The 16,227-nt window shown below is 38.1% G+C and overlaps 1 long non-coding RNA gene across 2 annotated transcripts in view; it reads right to left on the bottom strand.

The window, feature by feature from the left end:
* The window catches only part of LOC135447730 (uncharacterized), an 81,243-nt gene that overhangs the window by 39,231 nt on the left and 25,785 nt on the right, over positions 1 to 16,227 (bottom strand). For both annotated transcript variants that reach the window (XR_010440275.1, XR_010440276.1), the window contains exon 3: positions 12,231 to 12,276. This is a non-coding gene — a long non-coding RNA (uncharacterized LOC135447730). The remainder of the gene's footprint in view (positions 1 to 12,230; positions 12,277 to 16,227) is intronic.

Genomic DNA, 16,227 nt, shown 5'->3' with positions numbered 1-16,227 from the left:
AAAAGCCATCTCTCCACTGAAAGGCATGAGTGAGCAGCAATCTCTGGTAGGACTCAGCAAATGCAGAGACATCCCAAACTCCAAAAGTGTGCAGCAGAATTTCACATGTTTCAGGGATGCCAACAGCTTATGAGTCAGCCTCCTCCTTCTGCCTGGAGTCCCCCATCTCTCCTGTCACAGAGCTGCGATGGCAAACTGCCACCTGTGCCTTCCCTGAGCACATTCCTGAGGCTGGGATACCCTCAGGGAGGTTTTGTGGAGAATTTATGAAAAAAGCATCCACACAAAGTTCAGCAGTCTGCACATTTGATTCCACGATGCACCACAGCCTTTCAGCCTGACAAACCTCGATGGCAGCTCTCTGAAAGTCACTGCAAGAAAATGTGACATTCAAAAATCCCATGTCCTGCAGGTGACACCCACTGGGATTAAGGGGTGAAGCATTTAAACTTATTATTAATTCTAATGAGCTTTAATACCACCACTGCATCAGACAGGAAAAATGTTATAACCTGTAGAAAAGAAGCTTTGGTGTGGCTTTCTGAAAGAATCTGGAAATATATCATGGCCTGGTTCCACAATGTCTGGGATAAAGAAGCTGGATCTCAGGCTTGATTTGGTTCTCAACAGGACTCTCAGCATTCTGTGTATTTCTAAACAAGCTCTGCAAGCTTCATAACTGCACCTCTAAAATGGAGACACCCTCAATATTTTACCCATCCTTTTTGCTTTGTTTGTAATCCTTTTTAACAGGTATTTTTTCTCATTCTTTGTCCAGTGCCCTCACACTTGGTATGCAGGTATTTTTAAGAATGTTTCAGAGTATTACACATGCCCTGTCATCACCCTGCCAGGAGAAATCTCACTGTAGGCTCTTTATTAAGAGTAGTGGATGATATTAACCTAAAACCTGACCCAGACCAAGGAACCCTATTGTCAGTGAGACAGGCACAGTGTGTGCTGAGCTGAGTCACCAGTTCATCCATTGCAGGTTTTATGAAATTCTTCTTGAGAAGAATCCATCAGGGAAAAGCTGCATTCAGGGCAGGTGGAGATGGCCAAGGGACCCTCCTGGGCACATCCAACTCTCTGGAACAGGAATACATGAACACCAATCAGGATGATCTGGGCCAGTGGGGTTTGACCAGAAATGAACTGACAGCAGTGACCAAATTTTCAGAGCAGTCTCATCCCAAACTGGAACCCTGCACAGTGTTTCTTGTACCTGAAGCAGTACAGTATCAGAGGATCTCAAGTGCTATACAGTTTATTTAAAGATGATTTTTTTTCCTAACTGAATCTTGAGTGAGTCATCAATCACTCAGCTATTCTGTGCTGGTTTTTCCTCTACTGCAATCTCACATTAAACTTTGTCTAACCACTTATGACAGTTTTTCAAACATTTTTGAAATGCAGCCCCTTTTGCCTCATCTGTCTTCCTGCCACCCTTCCATTGCCTCCAGCTGTCCTCCTCTCCTGGCATCACCACTTCCATTTCTCCTCCACAGGGGAACAAAACCAGGCTGTAATTACTGTCTGCAAGTATTTACTCACTCCCACATCTAAATGGAACCAAACTGCTCAACTCTCCACAACCCTAAAATAGGTCTCAATCCTCAGGTGAAAAAACCATATTTATTAAACCTTGCCAGTGGTATCCCACACTACTTATCTCTGTAGCAACAACTTAAAAATATTTCAAAACTTACCACCTCTAATAGCTTTTTTTCTTTGGTGTTCCCTCAATCATACCACTTATTTCACATCCCATTATATATTACTTATGAATTAGGCCCTCCACAAGTAACCATGTTCAAGACAACTTAAGGAAATGCTTATTAGACTCTCATTTTGAAGAAAAATATACTATAAAATATAAAACATCAAAATTACCAACAGGAGTGAGATCTAAAAGAAAATTTGCAGATAGATATCCTCTTCCAGATCTAGGTAATTTGGTGGAAGTTGTAATAGTCATCTACAATATTTTCCACTGGACAGGACACTCAACTAACCTGGCAGATTCTGCTGGTGAAAGTGCTCTCAGATTCACCTAATGCAGGCAAGAAACTAATGAGCTAAATCAGCTCGCCAGTTTCAACAGTTAAACCTTCACATTTAAGGAGTTTTAGAGAATATTCATGTGAATGGCTCCTTCAGCAAACACCCACAGAGAGGTGATGACAGATCAGGGTAACTTCTTCCTATGACCTGATTAACCTAGGGATTAAAGTATCTTAATTTGCATCTACAGTATGAATTTACTTCATTAGACCAATTTAATTTATGCAATTTTCAACTGATTTAGAAATTAACCCATATTTTCCATTCAAAATAAGCCTGCCAGAATGGTCAGTTATACATGAAAACAAACATAAAAGAACTGATTATTTTCCTGTAAATTTTCCTTAAACAAAACCAAACTAACCACAGCACCCTTTCACCTGAGCAGAACACATAACTAGATAACCAAGTACTTCATGTGTAAGACAAAATATCTTCTGTACTGGGGGGTTATACAAACATTTGCACCAATACACTGCTCACAGAGAGGAAGAAATCACACATCCTTAAAGAATTCACTTCTGTAAGAACAGCAGCTGCACAGATGGTGGAGTCGGTACAAAAAAGCCTCTCCCAGCACCTCCCAAGTGATGTTTGGGCCAGACTCACTTCTAAAATTTCTCTGGATCTTTTAGTAGTGAGTGAATTTACAAATATAGAACAAACTCTGCAGAGTTTCTTCTCTTCCCAGAAAATTTTTGTTTTGCTAAAATTTCAGGCAGCCTTACTCCAAAGTAAGACTACAACTGAGAGACAGACAGTTCTAAAGAGTTATTATAAGTGCATTTTATATATACAAGACAAACATTTATTTCAAGCATTTATTTTCTTTCCCTTGCACAGAATGGGTAGTTTTTTGAGTTTTGTGGGTTTTTGGTTTGGTTTTTTTTTTTTTTTCTACTTCAGCATGTGCCTCTATTAATCTCATTTTAACATTTTCATCTTCTCTGGTTCCAATTCCTACATCACTGCAAGACTGCATCTCATCACACACATCTAATGCATCATTTTAGTTTGAGTCATTAATCTTTGCTTTCCATTCAAAAGATAAGGCATGTTTAATAGCTAGATCATGTAATCTGCAGCAAGGTTCTGGAAGAACAATTTGCAAACTTCAGAAAAATATTGTATCTATACCAAATTTAATTACACATCCAAATATCATTTTTAAGAGGCCAAAAGTTCTCACTGCAACAGCAAGAGCTGGGAATACATTTTAAACAATTTCTGCTTGAGTCTTGGGAGAAATAAAAGAACACAATCAGCTCCCTCATGTCCCTCTCCCCCAGGCTAGTTAATGTTATCTTCATACAATAAAGATAAGGATACACTTTTAAAAAGACGTTAGCATTGATAAATATTTAGTAACCCAAAAGCACCCACCCTGAAGAGGCAGAGCATTTATAGAAGATTAGATTGCCAAGAGAATAAATGGCTCCTAGGCTGATATTGCACACCTTGAGGCAGGATTTAACCTGTGACAAGGACCCTGCTTCAAACATTTCTCCAGCTGTCTGCCCCACTTGCTCATTCCACAATTAGTGACAGCACAGCCCAAGCACTACCAAGCTCATAAAGCACACTAAGGCACAACGACCAAAATCAGGCGAGTTTTGTACATTGATATGTTTACTAACTTTGTGTTATATCTTCATAAATATCTTCTGAAGTGCTCCAACAGCATTAGGTCTCTTCCACCCAATGTTTTAGCTCATCAACACCACGTCACCAGCCACATTCCAGATTTCTCCAAACAGAATTAAAGCACAGGAAGTGACACAGAGCTCTTCGCTGCTCACCCTGACTCACAAGACATTTGTGATATAACTGGTGACTAAATTGAGGTTGTAGAGCATGAAGATTTCATCAGAGTCACTGCAATAAGGTATTTGTGGTGCTGCATCCCTGCTTGATCTTTTCCCCCATGAGAAGGAGGAGGTGGCACTCTTTATAATGGTCATCCAGCCTTTCAGCAAAGATATGTCACACACTGGAGTTAAAATAAGGGCAACAGGACAAGATTAAAGGAATGAACCAACTGGTCAAGCAGTCCTTATCTGAGGGAACACATCTAATTATATTCAAAAGACTTCATTAAATTTTGAAAGGAACTCTTTGCTTCTTAATTTTAGTGGAATCAGAACTATAAATAGAATCATTCACTAAATTAATAGTGCAGGCTCCTTTCAAGAAGAGGATAATGTGAGAGCTCATCATAGCACTTCACAACCAGGGTTTCAGATAAAGAGCAGATTGCAAAATTGCCTCATTTCCTGAAGTAAAAAGGCCTATTTTTTAGGAGAACTGGTGGTTCTAGCTAGCTGTGAATGACCATTCAGGCCTCTTAGGGCAGTACCATTTCAAGGAACTATTAAATTTTCTGTATGAACAGAAGACACATATATATATCAAAACTATATATAAATCTATCAATAGATATAATATATATAAATAAATATATATATATTTATATATATATAAATCAAAACTAAGAAACACAGCTCTTCAAAGGTTCATTGGGACTCCCATAAGTATATACAAGTTATCAACTTTATGAAATCATTATGCTAAATAAAGTCACATTCCAGGCCATGCAGCTGCCTCTCTGATTCCTAAAATCATATGCCCAAGATGTTTTCACAGCTTTTATTTAATGAATGTTCCTCAACATATAGTTAGACCTAAGGCTCAAAAATAAGAAGGGCAAATAAAAAAGCAGTAAAAATTCTTTGCTTTTTTAAAAATCTCATTATGTTTTAAGCCAATCTTATGAGCTAGAGAAGTAAGTAGTGAGTTTTGACCTCCTGAGGGTCCTAAAACCAAAACAGCTTCTAGGAAGAAAACTAGAAACACAATAATACACAAATGTATTTAGATGGTCTGCTCCTTTAGTCTTTTCCACTGGCAGGAAATTTAATAAACATGTTTATTGTCAGCAGCTGAAACACATCAATTCAGGAAGACCTCAATTCCACCCTTTCACTCCTTTCCTTTACTGTATCTAATCAGGCAATATATAAACATTATTGCATTCTCCAGAGCCAGGTGGGTCCCTGCTTTTGATTTCTCCTTAGGATTGGATTCACAGTTCCTCTGAACACTATTTTTTTAATATATTTTTGTTCCTAACTTCCTTTCTCAAGTCTTTTCTCATGTCCCAATTCCAACAGTAAACAGACTCAAAATCTTCTCCTTGGAAATATCTGCAAAATTTCCATGTGAAGAGAATCACACCTTTTCTCCTGAAAAAGCTGAGTTTTTATTAAATCATCCCTCTTCATTATTCGACCAGTCCATTTAAGTCAGATTGAGACTGGCTGATTTTAACTCTAAAACCTTTGAGCTTCAGACAGTGATGGCATTCCCAAAACTCCAGATCAGCTCCTGCTGCAAACCCACCCACATTATTTATCTCAGTGTGTTCTGCACACAGCAGAGCATTCAGCAGCTCAGCGAAGACCATGTCAATTCCAGAATTACTTGGCAAAGCAGGGATTTCATAGATAACAGCAGGCATGCCTTTGGTGCTAGGTGTGGATGAGCATGGGTGTTACAATCAAGGGTAGAAAACTCTTGTTGATTTGAATTTCAAGATTGGATTGAAATTTCCAACACCCACACTCTGCTCTGTGCTTACACAGTAGAGTAGTAACAGAGATCAAGTTTCTTGGAATATTTTAATCCACCCTTTCCTTATTATTGAAGGGTTCTCATAGTATCAAAGATGACTATTAATTAGTTGGCTGTTATTGATTTTTTTTTGTTACTGTAATTTAAAAACATTTTATCAAACTCTACACATACTATTTATATGCCCAGAGGCACCTCTCCACATTTTGTAGTAGTTGACAAACCAGAACCAAGTAATACAATTCAGAATGAAAATGCTACACAATTTAGCAGCTCTAGCTGCAGTAAATATTTCATTAGAGTAACAAAACACTCCTTTTGTTCTGTAATACAAGGGATACGGTTTGTAAAATGAACATTCTTATCTTGTATGCATACCTTTCTGTAATATATATATATATAACATATATATATATATGGCTCTAAAACATATCTCTAATAATTAACGATCAAATTAAAACACATCCACAATTGGTCTAACTACTGATTTTGGTCTTAATACTTTAAACATTCATTGTTTAAAGTATTAAGACCAATAATATACAATTCAACAGCATTGCAGCTTATGGGAACCACAAGTGTCAGAGCACTGGTTTCCTTGGGCACTGCTCTGTGTCCCCTCACCCCCCCAGGGACACCCCGAGTGACCCCTCAATGCAAACTGCCACTTACAGAGGAGCTCTGAACTTCTGAGGAAACGTGATGAAATACATCCATAAAAAATGGATTAGGTGATCCAAGAGAGGGAAAGGAAAACAAGGGATCTCATTAATGCCCTGCACAGAGGTGCTGTGTGTGTTCCACTGGGGTTTAATACAGTGAGGAGCACTTAATGTATTGTGCTAAAGAGCCTCAGGCCTTTGGAAGGTTCAGTCTGTGAAACAAACAAAATCCTATTAAGTGCATTTCTACTGGTAATCTCCCTGTATTATAGTAAAATAATCTGTGGAGAAATCAGAGTGTTGATTATGAGCAAGGGATCCAAAATGAGCTATGGGACAAAACAGAAAGCTGGATTTTTTGCAGCTCATAAAACTTAAAGAGTTTTATATCAAGGACCTCCTCTTTATCAGCAGGCACCACCAAAAAAAAAAAAAAAAACAAAACAAAACAAAAAAAAAAACTACCCTGCAAATTTATACAGATCTTATGAGACACTGAAGTTGTCTAAGAGAACTTAGCTTATTTTCTCTAAATTCATTTATCCCAAATTACTGGAGTGCATTGAACCAACGCAAGCATTATCCCATTCTGTTCTGACACCTTCTGCCAGCAGATGACTTTCCTTTTAGTAAAAGTCTTAGTCTACTTGGTAAAAATATAGCTAGGATCAATCTCAAGTATCTCTATCCTGCTACAAATCTGGCTTCTTTTAGAATTACAATGTGCAGCTTTCCAGCTCTTATCCACAATGAATAACTTTCCTCAGTCATTAAAAAATACTTTTCCTAAGCCATTTCAATGTGAAACACTGGAGAAGATTTTATTTTATGCCTTGGGATAAAGCTTTCACTAGTCAGGCATTACAACAACCCCTTAATAATTTCATGCTGATCTTGAAAATTCCAAAACTATTCCCTCTGTTACTGAAGAATTGTTTAGAAGTACAGCTAAGATTCACTTGATCCCAGTTACAGAGACGCTGCAAACACATTACTGTAAAACTGCAACACCACACAATTCCTTTCCCTCTCTGTTTCCCCCCCACAAGCTCATGCTTAAAAATATTATTTGACACCAAATAACTCTTAACACCTGTGAATGGAATGCTTGAAATCTGCAGAAAATTGCGTGTTTATCGTTAACCATCCCTCAGCTGAAAGAGCTTCTCCAATATTCTTTGTGCTGTGGTTTTAACTTGCAATAACTTGGCTCACATACAGCTGGGAATTAGTGTTTTATTAATGGTAGTTCCAATGTGAATTTGCTAAAATTCCACACAAAGCTAAATTATAATTTGTTACAAAGAACATGTTGGGTTTTCCATTCATTTGTACTGCAGCTACTACAAGACTGCTAATTTCTAGTGAGATAAATCCTGATAGCCTCAATGAGGGAAACAAAACTCCCTGTACCAATTGCCAAAACAAATTCACACATCACAGGGATCCCAGCAGCTCCTTCTAGGATTACAAACTATAAAACAACACAACCAACCAAAGGCCAAAATTGGGCTGCTGGAACTTGATTACTTCAGGGTACTTCAATCTCAACATGCAAGTCATGTTGATCGAGGTCACACTTTTTACATAGAAAAATATTTACTCTGATATCACCTGGATCTGTGGCACAGACACACTGTTATTGAGCAACAGCAGAATTCTGTACATACACCCAATTACTCTGAAAATCATGGCTGGTTTTTTGCATGATACACAAAATTTCCATTGATTTTAATGAGGTGGGGTTCTCACAGGAGACCAAGAAAGCCCAAGTGGAGTTGCCCACTGGTTGCTGCAGCTTCAAATCTCCTTGTGATTTATTCCCAGAATGTGTTTAAACATGTCCCAACATTTTATTTTTAGCACTGCCAGTGCAAAGTTTAAAAAAAAAATCTACTTCAGTGCCCTGCAAAAATCATAGTAACTGCCTTAAAAGCCATGAAACTTTGTTTGAAGAAAAGCTGTAAAGTTCTTCCCTGCCTCCTATTTTTCTGATGCTCTTAGGTGTCCTTGCTTCAGATTTTCAAGGCTTTCTACAAACAATGGTCAGAAACAATTCCACTGAAAATGAAAGCCAAGATTCTCATGAACTCAGTTGACCACGGAAAACAAAGTGAAAAGTATCAGAGAACCATGACAAAGCCTGGCAGCTTTTCAGCTCTGTTTTTCTTCTAATTTCTGATACACTTCAGTGGTAAGCAGCAAATACTTTTGTCCTGGAAATGCATCTCTGTTGTTTGTGTGTTCACCTGAGCCTTCCTGATGGATTTGAACATAATATACTTCTAGGTTAACTCTCTCTACAAAGATCAGGGGTTTTTTTCAGGAAAACAAGGTCACCTGTCAATGTGAAAGACAAGGACAGAAAGGATACAAAGCCTTTATGTGAAATAACAACACTTCAATATAGGACATTATTAACTTAAAACATTCCTCACCTGCCCATTCCAGCAACAACTATAAGCACCATTACTTAATTTCAGAAAAAAAAATAAACAGAGTATTTTGGTCTTAGTAAGTATGCAACTCTAGGATGCAGGAACAAACACATATTCTGAAATAATTTATGCTTTAAAAATCCAACCATGATAATTTAACCTGCATGAGAGATGGAAGGAGTTGCCAGTGACTTCAGATTCATTATCCTCCTTTGCTATAAATCACACAAGACAGAGACAATCAGAATCAGCACTGACTTACCTCCCAAACAGGTGATTTTAAGAATGACATGACAACTGAAAAATAAGCCCCTTGCTTTCAGGTTCCCTTCACATTTTTAAAAGCCATATGGCATAAAAGCAACACACCAGATGCATTCTACATTGTTTCCAGTTTTTTTCTCAAATAATGTTTTTATATTAGAAAAATTAAAAGAACAAAATGTACCTGCATACTTTGGAAATATTCCCTTAAACTCTCAAGGCTAGAGGATTAAATACTACAATATATTTCAAGAATATTCTCAAAGCACCTAAATACCTGGGTTTCACTCATTTGTACTAATATAAATCTTCATGCTAAGGAGAGCACTGAAGCATGACAAAAAATCCCAAATCCCTGACAGATTACACATCAGAGTGGAGGGACAACAGCAAAAATGTTGAATGTTTCAGAAAGATTCCTAAACCATTTTCACCAATAACTCAAGAGTGAAATAAAATATACATTAAGTGGTGACTGCACTACTTGAATTTTTTTTCTGTATATATACAGAAATTATGTGTTGTGTTATGTTACGTTATGTTATATATAAAAATATGTGTATATATTCTGTGTTTCTGTATATATATATCTTTGTTTATAATCTTCTATTGAAAGAATCACCATACTGCCCTGGATTCCATGTGTACTGCCATGGACATGGAATGAGAGAGAGGAAAAATTATTAAATTCTTGTCAACTTGTCAGAAATGGTTCCCAACTCTTGTTAGTTACCTTCTGAACCTAAGGAATGCCTTGTATTAATACAGAGCACAGCTGATTCTTCAACTGATAAATAATCTGTTATTTCCTGTTATTACAATAGATTGCAAAGCACAATATTTATGACATCTATGTGATGTAAAGGCATTTTATATATATGAAAAAAATCCACCACAAAAGCATAGTAAATGCATAACAGACATACAATTTTTTACAGGGAATAGCATAAGCAGCTAAGGTAGGAAAAATTTATAGTAACTCACTCATTTCCAAAGAGAAAAAGGAAAAAAAACCAGTTACTGCAGATGAAAGGAAAAAAAACCAGTTACTGCAGATGATTGGATTTTCAGAGTTGGATGTGAGCATTTTATTTTCAAACACCAGTATATAAAGAACTAAGTACTACTTCTTTTTTCCTTCAGTTTTTTCCCTCGCAGTCAAATGTAAGTTGAGAAAATCTTAAATGTCCTCATTGGTATAAAACAATGGGCAAGGAACCCCGTGGCAGAGTGCTTTATATGTTACTAAAACACAATAGAAGGCATCTTTCTCTGGCTGTATCTCTTAAAGAGGGGTTAATGTGCAAAATGTAACTTTACACTGGATGAGCGCTTCTTGCCCAGCTGTTGAAATACCATTACGCACTTAACAGAAATAAGAAAACACTTTCTTTCTCATTAAGTGAGCCCTGAAGAACTTGCCTGCAGAAATCTCAGAGTGCACAGGGATATGGAGACAGCACCAAACAGAAACCCTCAAACCTGGAGTCGTACCCAGCTTTGACACCAAGAGAAGCTCCCCACAGGAGGGATGTGACGAGCACCGGGACCCAGCATGCAGCTCCTTGGTTTAACACTTTCTCATGTTACTCCTTCACAGCTACTTTTGCTACCACGCCAGAGCTAATGCACTGCCTTCCACAGCTGTTTTTTTCACTGCATTTTATGTTCTGCACTGCTGTCACTTCCTTATAAAGAGTCAGATTGTGCAGAGAGCAGAAAAAAAAATTTATTTTATTACTGAGCCCAAAAGCCAATTATCAGAAGATAATATAGTCATGCAGTCAGGGCAGAAACATCATTTCCTTTCTCTCCATGGAACCGAACAGGTCTTAAGAATTTTACATTTCATTGATTTGTTTAGAGCTCAAAAGTGAATCATCAGGCACAGAACCTCTCTGCAGCACCAAAAGTCTCCTGCTGCAGTCAGTGATGCAGGGCTGGTCCAGGACACAGCTGGGATCTCCAAGAGAATGGAAAGCCCTTGACTCAGTGCAAGACCCAGGGCTTTGCTCCAGGGATTTATTTTATTGTGCTTGCTTAAGTTCCTGTGAAAGAGGTCTTCAGATGTCCAGATTTGGCTTTGATACATATTAAAAAAATGTTAGAATTTCATTATTTTTGTCTCTCAGTAGAACACAGTTAAAAATTAACTCCCATATTGGGGTTAAGGGGCACCAAATCAGCCAAATTAGGGCTCTTCCAGAAGGAGTTCTGATGATGTAACCAGTTAAAGAACAAGATGGTGTTCAATCTCAGTTTGTAAAAATACATGCAAATAATGTATGCAATTAGGTAAATAATTACATGTATTTACATGTAATGTATGTAATTATGTAAATAATAATTTGCATAAACACAAATCCATTCTTTCACACAGAAATATCTGAAAGCTGTTGCAAAACAAGACCTCTCAACTCAGTTATAAATGATCAAATTTAAATAAAACAACCAAAACAAAGTTTATGACTCTCCTTTAAACATATCTCCAAAATATACAAATGCATTTTATTTTTTGAAGCTACCATCTGCATGACAACTTAGAAACAGTTTTCACCTTTTCCAATAATTTGGCAAGAAATATAGACATTCTTTTATTACCTTTTTTTAAGGTATTTTCCTCCTCTATTGAGACTACAATGTTTGTAGCATTGATGAGCCTTATGGCAACTGTAAATCACGTTGAACTCTATTCATGAAATGAATCTCACACTACTGTAGAACATAAACAAGCCTTTGTTTCAAAAGTGGAAACAATATTTCACCAGGCCTGGAGAGGGAGAACTTAACAACCACTTTCGTTCTGTTTATTGCAGCAATCATTTCTATTCTAGACTGAACACTGGAAGAATAGTTTAGTGGCAAATTTGTTACTTTTCCAGTATGTAAACTACATTACCAGATGAAGTAGAAATAACACCCTTTATTAAGGGATTCTGGATTTTTTCAAAACTAGATTCAGCATGGCATTTAAAAGCAGAATGAACACTCAGCTGTGTAACATTGTGTTCTCATTTACACTACTCAGATTGTCTTAAATGGGTTTTTACTGTCATGAATTCAGAAATCAATTTCTAACAGCATTTATAAACTTAGTGTTGTTATATAAGCGTACACAACACTGGCACACATGTCTGTGAAACACTGAAAGAAGAAACAGCCATCACCTTACCAGACCTCTCCTCCCCTGGATTTGTGCTACAAGTGCTCTCTTGATGCTGCAGAAATAAAAGAGAGGGAATAAATTCAGAAGGGAAAACAACCATTGTACTCTTATCCACTTGTTCTCTTATTCACTATATTTCCATTATAACAGTCCATTAGTGGTGTTATACTGAGAAGTATTGGCAGCAGACCTGACCTTAACCTTTTAATTCTGAGGCACTATCTCCAGAGCAATTCAATGGAAATAACATCTATACACACACAAAAAACTGTGCAGTCTTCTCTTTGTTTCCATGGCTGTTTACAAATTTTTTACTCTTTAAGAGAACAAAAATTGTTCTCCCCAGCTGTATTATTTCAATGCCATAAGTAGAAATCACACTAAACATTCAGATGACATCTGACTTCAACGCTTCCCTGGGATTTACATTCTTGATTGGAATTTGTAAATTGCATCATGTGCACATTTAAACGTGCAGAAAATAGCGTACAAAGTACAAATTAATACTTCTGAGTACTATCAGATATATTTTAGCTCTGTAAAAACACAGCAAAAATGCACAAATGTGAGAGGCAAAAATACAGTTAGTTTAAAATCCCAAAAAACCAACAGGGCAGGAGGGCTTGTTTTCTATGTTGCTGTTTCCATCAGCTGTCTGATCATTTTGCTGACAATCACCCTTCCCATCACTTTGAGCACTCAGGGGAGGTCATCTCCCCTCCTCTGAGGTGCTGAATCCTTGAATTCTTCAGCAAACTCCAGCTGATTGTCTACATGGCATCAGCTACTTTTATACTGCTACACACACCTTCAGTTTTCTAATCATAGCACTTGTCTGAATGACAAGACATCAGAAACAGGAAAAGCAACATTCCAAAACATAGACTTCATCATTACATGAGAACAGAGAGGAGAAATATTGTACTCAGAGCTAGGAAATAATTTTATGGGATCAGACAATCTCTTTCCACTGTCAGTCCATAATTTTTACATGACTCACACTGTTTCATGTGTGCCCTCAGGGACCCACAGCTGGCCATAAGACCTACTCCCTGCCTCCCCTCAGTCCTGACCAGCTGTGAATCACATCTCCTCACACTGTGAGCTCTTAAATCTGCCAGCATTATCCACTTTACCCTGCAGCCTATTCTGCAGCCACAGATTGTTAATCTCTTGCTATCAAGACAGAAAACATGCTGTCATTTGCTGTGTCCAGCTTTCAGACTAGAATTCTTTTACTGCTTGCAAAAGCTGCCTGCCCTGTGCTGATGACTGCAGTAATTGATTCAAACATCTCATTTAAATACACAGGTCTGGTCTAATTGGCTGATTTGTTCCATCCTTGAGCAACCTTGTCCAGTGGGAGGTGCCCTGCCCATTACAGGGGTTGGAACTAGAGGAGCTTTAAGGTCCCTTCCAAACCAAATTCCTCCAGTTCTATGATTTTGAGCTCTCAAAGGCACCTGTGCCTTTCTTTACTAGTGTTTTTTTCCTTGGAACATAGAAAGAGCCACTCTTACATCAATAAAGGCCTCAGTTCTCAAGTTTTACATTCAACAAAATATGACACTGCCAGCAAGAGGGGTCTTATTTGGGTACAGCAGTCCTGATCCTGTCTTGGCTTGCGTCCCACTACAAAATGAGAATATTGTTAGCTAGAACAACCCATCCTCCAAAGAAAATAACTGCAGATCAGAGGCAACCAAACCCAAAACCACCCTAAATTAGAGGTGTTAACAGTTTGCATCTATAGTGTGTAAATAAAAATGCAAGGGTAGGTTCTACAAGGCATTGCTTTACAACTTAGAGCAGGGGAGATGGAAGAGAAACAGAAGTTAGAATTCTATTAGAATTGGCAAAGATCTTTGGGCTCCCCTTACATCCTTAACCAACTGCAATGTCAATTCCTTAGCTACTCTCCTAGCAGAGTTCTGAGTGTGTTTTCCTTTACAAATAAAAACTCTGAGGGCTAAAATCCCCCTGCTGTTCTTCAGCTGTCAACTCTCCCTTTCTGTACTGTTTGGCTCTAAAAATATTTAAACAATAGCCTGATTCTCAACAGGGCTTTGCTTGGCTAATTGAGCACAATAATGTACATGAGCAGCTTTTTTGTTCACAGCATTCCCAGGTGGACTGGGTCAGCTCTAATTACCAGCTAAACCATTTCCATAAGCACAGAATTAAAATGGTATCTGGGCAAGCCTGATCTGCTTTTCCTGTTATTCCTGCAGACATGGGCAGGAATGAACAACTGTGGTGGAAATATCTATATCTGATTAAAGAAATCAGATTTCACAGCCAGCACAGGGAAAGAGGCAGTGCTGGAGCCTGAGTGGGTTCCCCTTTTCCAGTGTGCACCTTCAGCTGAGATGGTTTGCATGACAGAAACCCCTTCCTCTCTGCTGGCTGGGAACTGAGTGCCCACAGGCAGCTTTTAGGGCACATTCCTGCCATCCTCAGTCACACAAAACCTGCCCCACCACAGCCTCAGGCTGGGTTTCACAAAGCTCAGTGACAGCTCTACACAGGACATTTCATTTAACTAATAAATGGCAAATTTATTTAAAAAATAAATTTGTCACTTATCAGTTAAATAAAATAAAACTGTTTATTTTATTTAACTAAAAACTGTTAACTGTTTTGGATTGCTTGGCATAGGAGAAGCTTCCCTCAGAGACTGGGGGGAGCTAAGCAAATCTCACTGTTTCCTTAGCACCACCACCCTGGTGCTCTTAAATAGCAAAGGCCAATCCCAGAGAGGATGTGATTCATGTCTTTATAAAGCTCTAGGCCTGGGGCGGTACTTAAGTGGAACTGGAAGAGAATGGTGAGACAAGAACAGAAACCCAGCAAGTTTCTGGCAAAAAAATGTACCAGCCAAGAGGGAATATTCTTTCTAAAAGCCCGAAGAAAACATTGGTTCTTGTGACTCCTGATAGCAAATAGAGATAGTAAAAAACCTTAAAAGTTTTATTCTTACTTACTCCTTTCAGATTTTCTTCATAATGACATGAGTGATACATGAGTTTCCAAATATCAAGGACTGCCTTATACCTTCTTCCTTTCACACTGATTAACTAATAGAAACAAACCCACTTGAATCAAACTTTTTTCTTCATTTTAGCTTCTCAAAGCAAACTGTCATTTCTTCATGAAGACAGAAAGAAGATATAATGAAAGACAAATAAAAAACATGCACAGCAATGGATTGAGGCATAGGAAAGGCAGTTGCCCTGCAACAAATATTCCATGTACATGTTTGATTGTGGCTGCAATTTGCAATCCTAACATGTCATTGCATGCTCCTGTACAATTTAACAACACATGAGTGATCAAAGAAGTCTTTAAAATGAAATTTATGTATTTAACAGAGTGAAATAAGGGATGATAGAACTAGTCCCTTTTAAATTCCTAACATGACAGTCTGTTTTGTCATTTCTTATCAGCCTGCTCTGTGCAGTACCATAGCTGATTATATGTTTTGAATCCACAGAAGCTACACCAAAACTGCGTTTCTCAAACTTTTAATAAACAACTGGAAGTAGCACAAGAGCCACAGTGCAGGTGCCTGTGAGCTCCTGCAGTGCTTGGGGGTGCTGGTGTGTTTTAAAATAAAATGTTCTGCTTCAAGCAAGAACGTTCCAAGTCATTAAATACCAGATCTTCCATGGACAAATAAAAAGCCTTCTGAATTCTCCTCCTTAGGATAATGGTATTGATATCCCTGCATGACTGTTTAGAGTAATAGGTGCTGAAGAGTAAAATCACTCTAATCCTGTGCTTTATTCCACAGTGCCTGTGGGTGCAGGAGGGTGGGGAAGTGCTGAGACACCTCATTGGCTCCTGTTTGTTCTGCTGACTTTTGGATCAGATTTGTAGATCCATATTCCATAAACTGTTTGCAGGCTCAGATCAGACTGGATCTCTGTTCAATCCTCACACCAGCCAGGACAGGGACATCAAATCTGACTGCAATGAGGGATTCAACCAGAGAAACTTGTGG

This window comes from Zonotrichia leucophrys, chromosome 4A, assembly GCF_028769735.1.
Source record: "Zonotrichia leucophrys gambelii isolate GWCS_2022_RI chromosome 4A, RI_Zleu_2.0, whole genome shotgun sequence".
NCBI lineage: Eukaryota > Metazoa > Chordata > Aves > Passeriformes > Passerellidae > Zonotrichia > Zonotrichia leucophrys.
The sequence above is the reverse complement of the archived record's forward strand: the minus strand, read 5'-3'. Positions and strand labels throughout refer to the sequence as shown.